This window comes from Convolutriloba macropyga, chromosome 10 (genome assembly GCF_964194025.1).
Source record: "Convolutriloba macropyga chromosome 10, txConMacr16.3, whole genome shotgun sequence".
In the NCBI taxonomy this organism is placed as follows: domain Eukaryota; kingdom Metazoa; phylum Xenacoelomorpha; order Acoela; family Convolutidae; genus Convolutriloba; species Convolutriloba macropyga.
The window spans coordinates 16,008,045-16,022,185 of record NC_134477.1 but is presented as its reverse complement, the minus strand read 5'-3'; the positions used below and the strand labels follow the sequence as shown (position 1 = coordinate 16,022,185).

The window sequence follows — 14,141 nt, the reverse complement described above, 5'->3', positions numbered from 1 at the left end:
GGAGATATCTGAACAATATGTGATGTTCAGGAACGTGATTTGATAATAGAGATGAAAAAAGGACGCAAGAATCAGCAGATATATATATATATATATATATATATATATATATATATATATATATATGTAACGGCTGCTCTCCTTGTGTTTCACAAAGAAAGTTTTACACCGCCCAGTTCGTTCTGAGTGGTTACAAAATCTGTCCGGATACTTCGTTTATGCAGTTCGCTTTTGTAACTGTATATCCGTTCTGCTGTACTTACCGTTGCACTAACTATTTTAGTTCGTAACTATTCGCTAATCTTAGTTTTTTCAACTATCAATTTGAACTGGATTGCTACAGATCACACAATACGGGATCTCTTTATGTATACCAGTTCAATCCGATAGAAAAAACAAATCGAAGACAAAGATATATGTCTAAGACCTGTTTGTGCAAAAATATTTAAATTTAAACTTAAGTTGGCTTTTGCTATTTGTACTCACAAGTTGAGAATACCAGAAGCTGGGGTTGTAACAGTTGAATTTCGGCTCCAATAATTCGTTGATGCAAGACACAGTAACAGAATTTACTGCTCAAGAATAATATTTGGAATACAAGACACAGTAACAATTTACTGCTCAGGAATATTTCTAGTTCAAGACACAGTAACACGTTACTTACTGCTCAAGACAATTTGTTTTTGCAATATTTTGCTGAGTTATACTTTCAGCCGTTTTCTGCGGCTACTACGTTGAGTTCTGTGTGTTGCTTTTTGTTATTTTCCCCTTTACCTCTTTTTTCTCACGTGACAAACTGTAACTAGAACTAGAACTACAACTATAACTATTAAATGACTAGGACAAAAGAAAGTGTTTTTTTCTATTTTCCTGCCTACACAAGCTTAGCGAGCAGCTGTTTAACACTTATATATATATATATATATATATATATATATATATATATTTATATATATATATATATATATATATATATATATATATATATTCTCGTTATAAGTGCAAATAACCAAGATATAATTTTATTCATACACCATGATTTGTAGTTGGATCTTAAGGGATACCAAGTATGGTTTGCTTCTTCAGTTTTTTCCGGAAATTTTTTGCAAGGGACACCATAAATAGTATGCTTTTACATTTGCTAGGAATTGGTTCATATTTCTGGTGTATCAAAATCATTCAATGCATTCTGGAAAGTTTTTTTCATCATTTAATCTCACTCTAATAGGCGCTATCTAGGTTCATCAGTTTGAACCGAATATTGATTGGAGGCAAATAAATTTTGTGACTGACTTGAATTAATTTGCTCTTGTCTGATTAAACTGGTTAGTCAAACTTTTTTCTAACGGTTTTACTGCTCTTAGGTTTTTTCGCCTGCATGCGATTATCGAAATTTTTTAATTACAACTCTCTATCCTAGCGATAAATTGTCACTAAAGGGGATTTGGAGCTAGTTGTGTAAAAAAATCACAGGCCGTTGTGTTGTATTAACGCAAGTTCACAATATACACAATCTAAAATCTGTTTTATATAAATAATGAGCCTGTCAATGTAATTTATTCATGAGTATAAATTATCTCTTCTTTTGAATTTTGTTCAATTATTTACTCTGGTTACTTTGTGTCCCTTTTTAATTTGGTTTCAAGTTGATTCCGGAATGGAATCTTATAAGCGCTCTTTTTCTTTCAAAATTGAGTCCTGATTATCGGCGGGAATTGAGTTGGTATTTAGCGGAATGGGATAACAGGCGAAAGCTCGATTAGGCAGAAAAATTTTTAACAAACTTTTTGTAGAAATAATGTTAAGTGAATTTTGAGGTCCCGTCGTTAGGTCTTTTAATTACTTTTTGTGTAGCTGTAAATCTATTAAAACAGTCTACCAAAGCTTCAATTTTTGAACGATATAAAGCAACGCATAAGACAACGTATATAAGCATTATTAACGTATTAAGATTACGACGATCATAGCAACAAGTGAGAGTTTAGACGGCAAGGTTTTTTTGATGCTCTTTTACTGATTTTTTGTCTGATGTCATTGACGTCAGAATCATTTCATAATCGATCAACAATCGTCTAGAGAACCTAAAAATATTAAGCCTAAAACCGCCTTATTCGATACATATCATGGTATTATTTACTTAAAATTAGGTTATACGAACTTTTCCGGAACTTTTTATGTATATTAGACGCAATTCTATACGTAATTTTAATACTCGATTCTGATTGGTTAATATTCTCGCTTAGATTTATTTAGTTACTAACATCCTCCGGCCCAGACGAAGATGCTGGGAGAATCGGTACTAATTTTACAAGCGGGCGAGCGAGCGATCCGGAGGACGTGCGCAATACGGCGGAGCGTGCGACGCTGTCGGAACCGTAATGAAGTTCAGTGATCCGAGCAGTGGGGTAGTAACCCCTTGGGTTGGTCTCTTCAACTACCCAAACCAAATCACCGGTCTTAAGGTGATGCTCGGCAGGCGTCTGCCACTTGGAACGTCGGTTCAGCGCCGGTACGTATTCTTTGATCCAACGAGACCAAATAGCGTTAGCGTAAGATTGCGCGCGGGCGTAACGTTTACGGTGATCTAACTCATCTACGCCAATGATGGACGGGAGACTACGTGCTTGGTTACCGAGGAGAAAGTGATTAGGTGTTAATGCTCCTAGGTCGGACGGGTCGGCGCTTACTGGCGTTAGCGAACGTGAATTAAGTGCAAGTTCGACCAGACAAAAAGTGGTACTTAAAACCTCATCCGTGAGGCGACGTGTTCCAAGGATTGTGTAAAGTACGCGCTTGAAACTACATACTAGCCTCTCCCAGATGCCACCTTGGTGTGGCGCACTGGGCGGGTTGAACCTCCACTTGATGCCTTTGTGGGAAAGTTCTACAGCGATGTTGATGGTGTTCCACTTTTCGATGTTCTCGCGTAGTTCTTTTTCCGCGCCAACAAAGTTAGTACCATTGTCTGACCAAATAATGGCTGGTGTACCCCGACGGGAGACGAACCGCTCCACTCCCATTACACACGAACTGGCGTCCATGGAAGGAACGAGTTCGACATGAACGGCACGAGTAGTTAAGCATGTGAAGAGGAAACCCCAACTCTTCTCGGTAGTCCTACGTACAGTAACGTAAAACGGGCCGAAGTAGTCGACCCCGGTGTTCGTGAAGGGAGGAGACTGGTATGCAAGTCTTTCTACTGGGAGATCAGCCATGATGGGTTGAATAGTGGCAGCGCGGAACATCCTGCACGTAAGGCAGTTAGATTTAATGGAACGTAGTGAGGAACGTAATTTAAGGATAGTATAACGTTCTTGTACTTTTGCCCGCAGGTAATCAATACCTTGATGATGATGTTTGACGTGCGTGTGCCTGAGGAACAACTTTACAAATGCATGGCGTGCGTCCAGAACGATAGGATGTTTTACATCAAAGTCAACTTCGACCAACCGCTTGATGCGGCCTGCCGATCGGATTAGACGATTTGGCCCAATAAAGGGAGAAAACGGGGCAGTACGGCTACTCCGTTTACCGGGTTTGTTTTCGAGAATATCTTTTCTCTCTGCATTGAATGACTCCCCTTGCACAAGATACTGGAGATGACGCTCGGCTTCGTCAAGCTCCGTGGGGTCTATGATGCTGCCATCGACGTTACGGTAACATTCGTGAGAAGGTAACGAGCGGAGTGCACGCGGAGTGCACGCGGATAACAGCGTACGCAGCGGAGTGCGTACGCTGTTATCCGTAGCAACTTCTGATAAGAACTGTACTTATCGAAAGGAATTAGTTGCGGGGGAGGTTCCTTAGTTGACTTGGTTACGGATGCGGCCAATGATGTATTGGTTTCGTCAGTTTCCTTAGTTACTATACCAAGTTTGATGTTTTTAACTACTTCGATGCTTGGTTCGAACGGGAATTCCTTGGTTCTTAAGAAATCTGGACCCCTCACCCAGCTACTTGATTGCAAAACCTCAGCGGACATACCACGAGTACCGGCATCTGCTGGATTATTGCTTGAGGCAACGTGGTTCCATTCGTCAACGCTAGTGTGTTCTAAAATCTCGCAAACACGGTTTGCAATAAATATTGGGTGCTTGGTTGCAGAGTTAAGCCATTGCAAGACAGTAGTGCTGTCGGTCCACATGAAAACCCTGTTGACTTTTACTGTGAGAGCTCGACAGATATCTTGTTTCAATCGAGCGGCCAGTAGCGCTGCCTGTAATTCCAGCTTTGGAACAGTCATGACCTTCATAGGTGCTACGCGAGCTTTACCCAGGACAAACGCAAGCTCCGTTTGGGGCCCACTCGAAGTAGTTACTCGAGCTCGGAGAAATGCAACGGCACTGAAAACTTCTTGTGAACTATCGCCAAACATGTGTAGTTCCAGGTGTTCAAAGTTTCCGGAAAAGTAGCTCCTTGGTATAGTGATTGCGGCAAGCTTGGGTAGTTCTACACTCCATTCGAGGAACCTTTCAACAGTGTCTTTTGGTAATTCTTCATCACAATGCTGCCCGCTGACACGCCAGATGTCCTTTAGTAACAATCGGGCACCAACAGTAAATGGTGCCACTAGGCCGATGGGATCGAACACCTTAGACACTAGGCTCAATACCAAGCGTTGTGTTAAAGACTTAGTTACTGTACTGGAGGTACCCCGACTCACAACTAGAGTATCATTGTTGTGATCCCATTTCAACCCAAGCACGTGCGAAGAATCCTCCTTAGATGAGGCAATTACTTTTGGTTCGGTAGACTGAGTTGACCCATCAATTCTATCAGCCAGATTTGGTACATTGCTTACAAACTTAGTAAGCTTAAACCCACCTAGATGGAGAACATGTACCAACTCCTTCGATATTTTGAGAGCCCTCTCAGGTGACTCCACCGAATCCAAGTAATCGTCCATGTAGAAGTTTTCTAGGACGGCTTTGGTTGCTTCCGGGTACTGATAAACATTGTCTCGGGCCGTGCGTTGCAGTGCATAGTTAGCGCATGTGGGCGAGTCTTTAGCCCCGAATATATGGCGCGTGTATTGATACACTACAACATTTGTTGTGGGGTCCTCCCGCCACAAAAAACGCAGTGATGGCTGGTCCCAATCGGGGACACCCACTTGGAGGAACATACCCTCGATATCTGCGGACACGGCAAACTGATGTTGACGGAACCTAAGTAGTACGTGGATTAGGTTTTGGAGCAGGTCGGGGCCAGTGAGCAAAGATTTATTCAAAGAAGTACCGTGGAACTTTGCTGCACCATTTAATACCCTACGCACTTTTCCCGGTTTGTTCGGATTGATTACGGGATGGTGTGGTAGGTACCAGTCTCTATCCGACCGTTGCTCTACCTTGTGAGCATCAGGGACTGTAATCAAGTAACCTTTTTCCAAGTCTTCACGGATGGTATTAGCATAAGTTTCTTTCAATGATGTATCTCTCGATAGCCGCTTTTCGAGAGACTTGAGCTCTACCAGTGACGAAAAGTAGTTATTCGGGAGCTGGGTGTTGTCATCAGCCCATAACATACCGACATCGTATCTTTTAGCTATGGAAGGTTGTTGTTTCAAGTATTTCCTGCGCGCGAGCATCCGCTGCGGATCGTGGGTCAACTTGCTTGAACGCGCCGTACGATTCCATATCATACCAAGATTTAACCTGACAAGCTAATTCAAAATCCTGTTCAATACTGGCTTTGAAACACACCGAGACTAAACTTGAACTTGACGGGACTGGGCCACTTAAAACCCAACCTATGGGTAAGCGGACAGCGAACGGTGAGCACTTTTCGTCGGCTGAAAAATACTCTAACGGGCGGATGGCATGGTAGACATCCTGTCCAAGTATCATCTCAATTTCTCCATAGCTATATCTTACTGGATCTAGAACTGCCAAATGTGGGTAAGTTTCTTGCATGGACTGGACGTCAATGATGTCGGAACCTACGTTTAATGTTTCCCTCACGTAGGGACGCACAGTGAATGCTTCGAAGTCTTGGTCTTTATGAGGTGTCACAGTCAATTGAACCACCTTTGTGTCTATGAGTTCTTCCGTGTTTATACCCTTGACGGTCAGTTTTAATGCGGTACCCTGCAAAGCGAGTCTAGCTGCGGGACTATCGGAAACCCAAGAGTTACTGCAAGCGGTATCGCATAAAACCAACGCCGTAGTACTAGTGCCAGAAGTATTAGTAAGTTTCAGTTCCGTGACCTGAAGGAGGCCTTTAACATCCGTCACGGAAGACAAAGTGGTTGTTTTGATTGGTTGCTGTTGACCCGTAGATGGCCTACTTGTACCTGCGTTCGACTTCGAAGTATCGATGTTGTTGTTTGTTGAGGGTTTAGCTGGAAAAACTCTTTCAGCTCCATGAAGTAAGGTGTTATGGGAGCTGTTGCAACCATCTTTCCTACATTTACGGGGACTCGGGCATTGCCTAAACATGTGTTTATCACGCAAACAAGAGAAACAGAGCTTTGCCTCAGCCACGACCTTGGCTCTCTGTGTGGGGGTCTTTTCCTTAAAGACACGGCATTCCCACAACCGGTGGCTGCCTTTGCATACAATGCAACTAGAGATTGATGTTGACGGAGATCTCTGTTGCGGCTTAGGGTTACTCTTCGGTTGTTACTCTTCTTAGGGTTACTCTTTTTGACAGTGAAGAGTGACCATGACTCCTTCATATTGGGTGGTAGCTTCTGTACGGCAGTGTTGAGAAGCGCAGCACTCTTTAAGTCCGAATCATATGACAGCGATTTAAATACCCCGACGAGACTTGAAATGCACCCCGAGTAGTTAATGATGTTATCGCTATTGTGCATCTTCAATGGTGGAAAGCCGTTGAGTTTGTCCAAATGTGCACTTACGACCGCCTGTGGTTGGCCAAATTTACGTTCTAAGGTCTTCAGTGCGTCTTTGTACATTGCGCCGCAGTAGGCGAACTCAGCTATAGCTGTTTTAGCTTTACCTGTAACGAGGGTCTTAAGGTATGTCAATTTTACATCATCAGTTAAGGACTGAGAGTCGATTGCGCTTTTAAACTGACCATACCATTCGTGCCACTGTAGAGGATCCCCACTGTATTGTGACAACTTCCATTCGGGTAGTGGATCATTCCTCTTGCTAGATAAGGCGTCAGTGAATGCCTTAATCAAGCTTGCATTTTCAGATGCTGGCGCTGGAGGCGTGGGATGCAGTTGGCCACCCCAACACAATGGTATCGGGGCAGTATGCCCATATGTGGGCTGTATAACCGGCGTAACAAGAGGTGGCGCTATGTTAGTGGTTGTACTAAAGGGGTTAACAGGGATGCTACAAGTTGCTGCGTAGTTGCTATTTGGATTATGTTGTGCACTCATTTGCAAGATGGGATGGCTGGTAGTGGGGTTAGCTGTGCTTGGGTGTAGGTACGGTTGAACATTTTTATAGACGGTAGCATTATTTGTCGCCTGGTTTACGTTTCGGGGTTTATTCTGAGGAAAACTCCACAAGTTTAGATCAAGGTTACAGTTCTGGGGAGGTCTTTGTTCTGTAGGACACGGTACCAGGCGGGTTTGAGGTGAATGGACAATGTTTTGTTGTGGAATGTTGGGAACGTGTAAGTATGCTGTTGCGCTCGCTGGAATGGGCGACGGAACCATGGGAGGCTGAGGATTATATACTTGTTGAGGCGGGAATACAAGAGGCGGGTTCACGAGTGGGATTAGAAGTGGAGGTACATTTTGCGAGGAATGGGCAATAGGGACTTGTGTTTGGTGTGGAATATTACTTTGAGGTGGGTTCTGTTGTTGCGGAACATGAGGCATCGACATATGTAATTGACAAGGCACACTGGAGCTCTTCGGACCCAAGAACTGATTTACTTGTGGGTTTTTTGAAAAATCAGGTACGAAAATGGAGTTCGTTGGTGCCATAACGGGTGTTGGTGGCGTGGGAGGTTGCATAGGTGGATGAGGTGGTGGGAGTGCGACATTTTGTACGTCGACTGGTACTTGGTACACTTGGTTCACTTTACCACTGCCTGAGGGACTATGTGCCTGCTCGACTCTTTGATCAGTGAGTGGTTGCTGCAGTTGAACCTGGAGGTATTCCCGATACAACGCTTCTTGCTGAGCAACAGAAATTGCAACTCCTGGCCGTGTGTACTGAGAAAGCTTTTCAAGCTGATGTAAGTTATCGGCAACATTACTTGGGTTTTCTGGAGGATTACTAGGGGAAGTATCTTTAACAGGAGGGTCGGCGGTTGCTGAACCAGGACGAGAAAAGTTTAACTCACTTGAATTACCTGCTGGAAACGAATTTATCCAATCCTGAACAAGTCCCTGACTTCTATCTGATCCCCTATCTTTAAACAAATTCAGTTCACTTGAGTGGTGACTAAACAATGAATGATTATCCATTAAATCAGCCTCATCTAATTTAGCTGCTGCAACACGCTGGCGGTGGTCTTCCTCCAATTCTTGAAGTGCCATCTGTTCCATTTGTATTTCAAGCTCCTTTTTTCTCATGGCAATTTCGTGTTTTTGTTTAGCGAGGCGCATGGCAGCTTGTTCTTGTTTCTCGGCCTCTTCGCGTTTTAGTTTTGCCATGAGAAATTCATGTTTATAGACATTGATGATGTTGTTCGGCGTGAACTTCTCTTAGATTGGCCTTGAGGATTAACGCCCTCACATACGGTGTCTCGGTCAGCAACTGAGTCAATATAGCTTCTAGCCGCAAGCAAGAATTTATCATTGTTCTTGGTTACATCATCCAACCATTGCTCAAGGACAGGGTAAATTGAATCTGGGTCCTCCGCTTTACTGGCTAAGTCAAACAGTTCTTCATTTTTCTGCACTAGTTTACTGAAAACATCCTTCAACTTAGAAACCAAGCGTTCAACTTTAACCCTCCTGTCTTGACGATCTATGGCATCTGTGATGTCCTTATGGATGTTACATAACTCAGATTCTAGATTAGATCTTGCATTAAAGAGATTTTCAATTTTTCTTGCTGTTCGGCCATGATATTGAAATGGCTAATTTATCAATGAAGAGTAACTTTCAGCCAAACACGTGGAATGAGGGTTATACCGAACCCAAATGACAACGACTTGATAATCAAGACGTCGAAGAGCAGAAAAGAAGTTACCGAGAAATGAATTACTCGGCGAAAATGAGTAGTAAAGTGGAGAGGGCGTCTAAGGTGCTTGAAAGCAACGTGAGACTAAACAGGAATAAAGGCAACCGGGGAAAGGGGACTGGGTGGACGAAGCACGACGAAACGGGAGACGAAGTGGACGGGACGGGAATTACGGGCGAACGACGCGCAACGCAACAGGGAACGGAACGGAACTGGCGAAAACGCGGGTGGTAAACGGGCGACGCAACGGACGGGACGGAAATGCTGAACGAGCAACGCACGAAGAAACGGGAAACAAGACGGACGGAACGGAGGCGTTGAGCGAGTAGCGCGCAACGAAACAGAAAGGCGGGTCGGAACGGGCGGGAGACGATTACGCAGCGAGCGGGGAGGTCAGGAACCACTATGCTTGCAGACCGCAGCAACAAACTCAACCAAACAAACTAGCCGTAACTCCAGAACAAGCTTAAGTCACACCCTAGGAAGGAGGAGAGATGCTACTGCAAGAGACAAACTAGCACAAATCATTATGGGGCTTAATATATACAAATAACGAACTAATTTACGGCAAAGCAGTAGTATACTAAATGGAAGAAAAGAGCAAGAAATTTACTAGCCGTAACTCTAGAATAAACTTAAGTCACACCCTAGCAATATTCAAACCTAAACAACCGATCAGCATACCAACAATATTAAACAAACTACAGCAAAAGTTAAGTAATACGCAGTGCTTCTGTAGTCTATGAAAGCTGGAAAAGTTAAGAAACAATCTAACCGTAACTCCGGAATAAACTTAAGTCACACCCCAGAAGGCAAAAAACCAAACCAACTAACAATCATACAGATACACGCAAACATAGAGCAGCAAAAATTAATATACTACAGCAGGAAGGCTAGTAAATTAGTTAAGTTGAAAAGTCAAAGGGCAATCCAGCCGTAACTCGAGAATAAACTTAAGTCACACCCTAGAAAGCTATAAGACCTAAACAACAAACCAGCATACTAGCATACTCAACATACTACAGCAAAGACAACAACATACTTCATCCCATATGACATGCTACATCGAAAATCGGAAAAGTAGCGAAGAAAACGAAAAGCAAAGTTTTGGGAGAGCGACGTTATTGGAAAAAAAAGGAACACGGAGAATTGGAAAGTTAAAGAACGAAAAGAACGCGGACGAAAAACGGTATATAAACGAGCGACGAGAAAAATTAATTGGGGTTTCGATAATTTTTTGTAGGCCGGAGGTTGTGAAAATTTTCACAACTTTTTCTGTGTAATAAGTTTCACTAAATTACCGAACCATCTTGCTGGAAATTTTTTTTTTAACAAATTTGTCAAAATTTGATGCATTTGTCCAATTTTTTTCAAATTTTGGTCAATTTTTTGCAAATTCTTGATTACGGTACGGTAATCCAGTAAAATGGACGGTTCTAAGCTTGAAAATACGGTTTATCAATACGGTTTCTCAATTGAACAATTTAGCATAATGTTTTCTCGATTTTCTCTATATCAGAGGTAATTTTTGATATACAAACCAACTTGATCAATTTTTCTCGAATTTTCGGTAAATCTACCAAAGATTTTTCAAATCTATATTTTTTGTCTTAAAAATTAAGTTTGTGGGAGGTTAATGGTGACCGATAACATAATTCTATCTACCGAAACGATTGTGATCCTTCAGTTTTTGCTTTAGACCAGATAAAATTCAGAGGTTGGGTCTTGCCGTCTAAATTGAACAAAAAAATTTTCATAGCATTGCAAATTAGGTCTTATTATAAAGTTTTGTCTTACAGTTTTTGTTGATTTCGGCAAGTCTGCAGACGTTGGTGAAATTGAAGATAAGTTGTCTCCAGCGGCGATCAAAGTTCTTTTTGCACTTTAGCAGAACATCTAAGGTTTTCCAGTAGAACACATGTATCACGACTAACGCGGCTTCGTCGATTATTGGAAATCCGGCCAGCGTCTTAGTTCACTGCACATTTTTTTTCCTTTTGCGTTTTCCGATGCGCGGCTTTGCCAACCATGCTGAAGTCGGCCACAACGTCGATTTTGCCAGACTCTCCAGCAATAGTTTTTGCCTGCTCAATGTCAGTATTCTCGGCCACAATGATTACGATAAATACAATTATTTTTACTCTATTCAATAGTCGAATCGAATGAGCGTGAAGTAAAAATAGAATCAGAAACCACAGGGTGGAGACAAGTAATAACCACCGAAAGTTGTTGCCTTAGTGCTGCAGAGCATCAAAATCTTGCGGAAGTTTGATTACTGTTTGAGTTATTATTACTGAATTCATTTTCCTCTGTAGATATTTGTATGTAATTGATGAATAGATGAATAAGCAAGATATATGTGACTCAAAACAATTTGATAGGCTGATCACGAAATTAGCAAAGACGCGAATAATTCCATTTATGGAGCGGCACCAAAATGTAGCTGTAAATCTATTAAAACAGTCTACCAAAGCTTCAATTTTTGAAAGATATAAAGCAACGCATAAGACAAAGTATATAAGCATTACTTACGACGATCATAGCAACAAGTGAGAGTTTAGACGGCAAGGTTTTTTTGATGCTCTTTTACTGGTTTTTTGTCTGATGTCATTGACGTCAGAATCAGTTCATAATCGATCAACAATCGTCTAGAGAACCTAAAAATATTAAGCCTAAAACCGCCTTATTCGATACATATCATGGTATTATTTACTTAAAATTAGGTTATACGAACTTTTCCGGAACTTTTTATGTATATTATACGCAATTCTATACGTAATTTAAATACTCGATTCTGATTGGTTAATATTCTCGCTTAGATTTATTTAGTTACTAACATTTTGCATTAATTACTTTTTGCCTTTAGATTAGGTTTTCGCATTATTTCTTTAACTAATGGGTTAAAAATTAGCTTTGCCTAATCAAGCTTTCGCCTTAAATCGTACTCCTCGTTTTTTTTCTAAATTTTCAAATACCTAAAATAAGTAACCTTCCCATGTTTTCTTTGGAAACTTTGTTTACTCGTAAACAATTTTGGACCATATTTTTTTGCTGTTATTCAATTTTCCCCGTCCTTTCCATCAAAACTGTTTGATCAATTGCCTCACAAACACCATTTTGTGCATTTGAACCAAATGTATGCGTATGCTTATCCCTATTTGTGTACGACCTTTTCCCCTGTTTTCCTATCAAATTATCAAATTCTCTTTATTTGTATATGCGTGTACAGCTCAAACAGTAACCATAAAGCAATAATGTACTAACCAAGCTTATATTACTAACCATAACGCGGCGCTATATTTCTGTTCACTAGATAAACTAGAAACCATACATTCTATAGAAAAAATTTTCATTGTCGTATAGCTATAATTCGACAACGTTCGTTCCGCTATATAGTCACATTAACAAAAAATGAAAGAAAAAAAAACACCGCATTCCCAGTTTTTCCATTTTCCCTGTTTTGTTGGGGTATAAAACTGAGGAGGGGAAGGCAACAGGAAAAGTATAAGAATATAACATATAAAAAAGGTAAACGAGTGTGAACATACGTAGGAAAAGGAATACACATACATACATGTACATTCACAACATATACCTACGCACAATACATTTTAACCGTGATTACAAAGAGGTACCTGACTTTTTATCTGTGTCTGTTGTTCACATTTTTTTCCATTTCACCATTTCCAAAAAAACGCATCGGCACGCATTACATTTTTATCCTCGCTCAACTTTAAGGAACCGAAATAGCATTTTACTATTTTCATTCGTTTTCCATCACAACTCAAGTAAGGATTTCCTTAGTAAAATTAAATTCAAATTTCTTATTATATACCTCTTACGAATATTGCGTTGAGGTTTTCCCTATAAATCGAGCTAAATATAACCAAATTTGGTTAATTTTCAACGAATTGCGGCGCAAAAGCGACCTTTCAGTTTTTAAGCCATAATGGCTGAACTCTTTCTCAGCCGCAAATTGAACAAGCTTTAAAATATTGCAAACAAAAACAGCCACGGAAACTTGAGAACGTTAAACGCTCGCGAAACTGCTGAAGAAAAAACCAAAAAGTAAGTCAGAGTTCATTATATAATGCTCACATTTGTTATTTAGTGTAAATTTCACAAGCAACGCAAACTTTAGTGAACATTTTTAAGGATTAATAAGATATTTTTACTATAACACCCCACATATTTTATAACTAGACTGAGTTTTAGCTAAATTAGTTAAACAAGCCATATGTTCGTTATCAGGAGCTAGTCTTAATAATAGATAATAGTATAAATTATGGCCATATGTTTTACATAAGATGAAGTTGTTCTTGCTGTATCGCCAAACGGTTATTCAGTTTTTGAAAGGTTAGTTTTCTTTTGTCAAAAAGTTGATAATTTGAAAACAAAAAATGTTTTCTAAAAAGCTGAAGACTGAAAAGTTGCGCGCACTTATTGCATCGACATTTTATTTCAAATTTTCCGAAAAAATATCTCGTCTTTTCAAAATTTCCAAAAAAAATTCCAAAAAATCGCCTTTCTAAAATTTGTTTTGCTGTTGATGTAAGTTAATAATTGCGATTAGTAAAACCAGAATTAAAGAAAAAACGGAAACGGGAAAAAGAAAATTATTTCTGATGTCCCCTTCTGTGTAAAATATATAACCACCATGTTCGATTCAATATCAACTAAAGCTTTATTTTGAAGGTTAATCGAACGTTCGATAAGAGCGTGCAATCAATTGAGCTTAGTTCATTTGCAGGTCATTGCTGTTTCATTTTTGCTTCCTGTCTGCATAGTCAGTCCCATAAAGTTCCAACGCTATCGAACATTTCTAAGGTCAAAGTTCAAATTTAAAACATGCAGACATCATCAATTCGTTTTTCAATTGCATGTCAGAAGGTTTTCGAACGTTCGCCTGCGTTGCAACTTTATGGGACATACGATATTAATTCAAATCATTTAAGAATGAATGTTGAATGTTTAACTCTCTCGTATGATTTTGAAACATTCTATATGATGCAATTTTCGTTCTGCGTT

General features: G+C 40.5%; 3 protein-coding genes across 7 annotated transcripts in view; all 3 read left to right on the top strand.

Moving 5' to 3' along the window:
- Positions 1-14,141, top strand: part of LOC142348751 (target of EGR1 protein 1-like) — a 588,447-nt gene that overhangs the window by 151,056 nt on the left and 423,250 nt on the right. The gene's annotated exons all lie outside the window — the stretch shown is intronic.
- LOC142348750 (UDP-glucose 6-dehydrogenase-like) overlaps positions 1-14,141 on the top strand; it is a 338,711-nt gene that overhangs the window by 151,051 nt on the left and 173,519 nt on the right. The window lies entirely within an intron of this gene.
- LOC142348749 (putative peptidylglycine alpha-hydroxylating monooxygenase 1) overlaps positions 1-14,141 on the top strand; it is a 65,728-nt gene that overhangs the window by 16,684 nt on the left and 34,903 nt on the right. The window contains exon 1 of one of the 3 annotated variants that reach the window (XM_075400232.1): positions 12,723-13,181. The exons of 1 other annotated variant lie outside the window; for it this stretch is intronic. The gene's annotated coding sequence lies outside the window, so the exon portion shown is untranslated. Of the gene's footprint in view, positions 1-12,722; positions 13,182-13,379; positions 13,470-14,141 lie in introns of those variants that run through there. One more of the 3 variants, XM_075400234.1, reaches the window with a different exon arrangement.